This window comes from Aphidius gifuensis, linkage group LG3 (genome assembly GCF_014905175.1).
Source record: "Aphidius gifuensis isolate YNYX2018 linkage group LG3, ASM1490517v1, whole genome shotgun sequence".
NCBI lineage: Eukaryota > Metazoa > Arthropoda > Insecta > Hymenoptera > Braconidae > Aphidius > Aphidius gifuensis.
This window is the reverse complement of record NC_057790.1, coordinates 17,300,169-17,303,726: the sequence shown is the minus strand read 5'-3', so window position 1 is coordinate 17,303,726 and position 3,558 is coordinate 17,300,169.

The window sequence follows — 3,558 nt, the reverse complement described above, 5'->3', positions numbered from 1 at the left end:
TAGGATATTTTTTTTTTTCTTTTTAAATTTAATAATACAAAACAAAATACAAATTAGACTAAAACAAAAATTAAATATTAACAACATTTTAATCTATCATATGCAAAAAAAATCTTTCGAAAAATTCCATAGGTAAATGTAGGGATTATTAATTAGTCATGATAACTCGTCGAAATATATTAAGTTTGTCCTCATAATTATGGTGTTACGTAAACTCATCATTTGACCTTATTATGATATTGATATTTCATCAAATAATTTTTAAAGATATAAGTGTAAATAAGTGATAAATTTAAATGAATTAAAAATTTAATTAATTCTTCAAACAATCATATAGATATATTATTTTAAAAAATTGTTTATCTACGAATAAAATGTGTAAATAAAATATAATTATATTTTTCAAAATTTAATCACTGGGTTTTTTTTTTTAATCATAATTTTCTCATTAAATATGTGATTATGTCGCAAATATAAATTATAAACAAAAAAAAAAAAAATTGTTTTAATCTGTTTATCACAATGACGAACTTCGAACTGTTTTAATAATATTTAAAATTGTTTTTTAGTACTTGACACTTATAATTTATTTTTAAAACTATATTATATTATTATTTTGTTGATGTGATAAAAAGTTTTGTGGATAAAAATTTTTAAACATGGGGATGAGTAATCATAAAGAAGATAAAATAAATAAATAAATCTGTAATGCATTGATGCAATTGAATTTGACCATAGTTAAAAAAAAAAAAATAAAATGATATAAAAAAAATTTACCCAATGATCATTGACCCCACCATACAAACAATTGTGGAATAGAGTCCAAATAAAGTCACTTTAAACTAACATACACGTATTATTATTATAACAAACATGAATAAAAAATAAAAAAAAAAAATACCAAGTGGATATTACAGTCAGCAACAAGATCGTGACATATTAATTCATCAAGCTCGTCATTCAGGAAGATCGTGGGTTCAATCACACCAACAAAAGATCCGTTTAGTTTTAAAATTTTATAATTGATATACCCTAATAAAATACAAGGCTAAATAATATATAAATATAAATTAATTTTAATATAATTTGAAAAAAAATTTAAAAATTTCATGATAAAAAAAAAATAATTTATAATTTAATTTGATGATATAATTTGCGTGTGTATTTGATGTTGACAAAAAGTTATAAGTCAATCAAATAAATAATTCAATAGAATAGTTCATTGACCGAATATTAAAATTTATTTATTATATTAATCAACAAAATATTTTCTTGAAAATTATCATCAAAAATACTATTTATCAATACGTATTTTTATTAATTCAAGTTCTTGTAAATAAAAATAAAAATTATTATTTCTAGAATCATCGATTTTCATTTATCAATAATATTATAATTAAATTTTTCTTTAATATAACTAACTATGATCATTTTTTTTTTAAATATTTAATTTAATAAATATTATAAAGTATATAAATTAATCAATAAAATATAAATAACATGCTGAATGATATTGAGAATCACGATTATTTTTTAAAGAAAAACAAAAAAAAAAAAAAAAGCAACATCCCTGGGGTCGAGGCAACATGATATCATTCTTTGTTAATACATTCAAAGAAAAATTAAGTCAACTTAAAAAATTAATATATTGATATAATAATAATAATCAAGTTTTAAAATGTAATAAATCATTCTTAATGCTCGTGATAATGTTGAGCATTTATTTTTCCTTGTAATCAAGTAAATTTCTCTTCTCTTAATATTTTAATTACAAATAATAATAAATAAATAAATATTAACAACAATGAAGAAGGTGTTGTTATTAAGAAACAACAAAGTATTGATAAATAAATAAATCATCATGTAATTGATTAATTTTTTTAACCTTTTTTTTTTGTTTTCTTTTGTTAAATTTTATTGGTGATGAAGCATTGGTGCTTACTCCTGTTGATGATGACGATGATGATGATGATGATGATGATGAGAGAGAGAGAGATCATCCCGAAGAGCAGTGGAAGGTTATCCACTTGCTGTTGACTCGTGCAGACAAAACGAGACAAACAAACTGGAGGAGGAGTCCACAAACTTGACTAAATGATGTTCACTGATATTGTTTAAGGGGCAGGAAGACCAAGTCATGAAAAAAAAAACCATATTACATAGAGTCAATTATTATAATATGAAATGATGATACACTTGTCAAAAGATGTTTATTCAATTTTTATTTTTTATTAAATTTATTCTTTATTTATTTTTCAAGATCATCGATAATTCATGTCAATTTTATTATTCATTTTTTATTTTTTTTTTTATCCTTTTATTATCATTTTTATTTTTATCTTGAGAGATAGTTTGGAATAGGCGATGCATTTTCTATTGACAACAGTAATCGAGATTAGTCAGCTTTAATGCTGCAGCTGATTCCAAAGACCAACTGAATTTTTTTTATTTATGTGTTTATTCTAGATAAGAAATTGTTTTTACTTGATTTTCAATTTTATTGATGAATCGTCATATTTTTTAATTTAAATTAATTTTTAAATAAAAAAAATATATAATTTACAGCTGGATATTTTATGTAATAATGATTTTCTAGCTATTTTATATCTTTAAAGTTTCAAGAAATTGATATGAGAATTTTTATTTTATTTATTTTTCAATGTTTGATAACCTGAGGGTCTCTATCTTATTTTTTTTATCTTTTCAACTTGTCACATTTGCTGTAATTTTATTTAAATATAATATTTCTATTATTTTTTTGATTGCTCTGCTTGTTGCACAGTGTACAAGACCCCCGTGAATTTTTATACAAGAAATAAGCCGGAGGCCAGATGAATAACTCTGTAAGATGCACCGAGGTAAACTATGATTTTGACAGCAAACCCCCTGGATATTGGCAGACAATTTACCCTCTTTCATGACTCAAGGCATACTTCTATCAACTGTTGTATATTTCAATCATATTTTCTTTTTAAAAAATTGGAAAAAATATTTTTCAAGAGGAATAAAAAAACTTTTAATATTAAAAATAAGCAAATTTTCAGAGCAACATTATCAATGATTGTTAGTTTATAAAATTTAGACAATTTACGAGTAGAATTTTCCACACTAATAATACTTCAATTTACTCATTCTCCTTATTGTTTCTCATTTAAACAATCATCATCGTAAATAACGTAAAATTGTGATTGTGATAAATTTCCCTATTCACTTGTCAATCTTTTATTTCTCTGATTGTGTGTTTCAAGGAAAAAAGAAAAAAAAAACACATTAAAACTAATAAAAATATATTTAAAAAAAGCTTTAAAAAGCCATAATAAACATCAGGACAATATTATATCAGCATGGGGTTGAAAAAAATGTTTTAAAAAAAGAAAAAGTAATAAATTTTTTTGACGTATTTCGAGGGAGAAAAAAAAAGTGTCAAGAGGCCCAAGAATGGATGCTGATAAAAAATTAAAAAAAAAAAAAGTTCATATGTTATACAAGTGGGAGAAGATCGTGAACAATGAACGTCGTACCCGGTTTAAAATTAAGAGAGGGGGATGAATAGGGGGA